The following is a 628-nucleotide window of genomic DNA, read 5'->3' on the forward strand; positions in this document are numbered from 1 at the left end:
GAGTTCTCATAATATGAGTCTCATAATAGAGTCTCATCGTATAGAGCCTCTTGTCTCAGTAGAGTCTCAATTTAGTGCCTCTCGTATAAGTCGATGGGACAGGGACAGGCATCTCACGTGGGTAGTTAACACAAGACTGGGACTGCGTCTCACCGTGGGTACGGTAACACAAGTGGACATGGCGTTCACGTGGGTAGTAAACACAAGACGAGTGGGAACGGTGGGCGTCTCAGTGGTAGTAACACCAGACGTGGGACATGGTGGGTACCTCACGTGGGTAGGTAACACAAGCGTGGAACTGCGCGTCTCACGTGCGGTAAGTAACACAAGACGTGGGACTATAGGTCGTCACGTGGGTAAGTAACAATGGGACAGGACAGTGGAATAGAGTCTCACGTGGGTAGTAAACAAAGACGTGGGACATGGCGTCTACGTGGGTTAGTTAACCACAAGACGTGGGACATGGCGTCATCAGGTGGGTAGTCACACAATACAAGACGGTGGGACACGGTGGGACCCCCATTGTAAAAAACCAGAAAAAGAGCATGCTGTCGGGTTGCGGTTTCCTTAAAAATTGGTGGCGTGTGGACTAGGGATCACCTATACAGTGGTGAACGGGTCCCTGATA

Source organism: Salvelinus sp. IW2-2015, unplaced genomic scaffold (genome assembly GCF_002910315.2).
Source record: "Salvelinus sp. IW2-2015 unplaced genomic scaffold, ASM291031v2 Un_scaffold2034, whole genome shotgun sequence".
NCBI lineage: Eukaryota > Metazoa > Chordata > Actinopteri > Salmoniformes > Salmonidae > Salvelinus > Salvelinus sp. IW2-2015.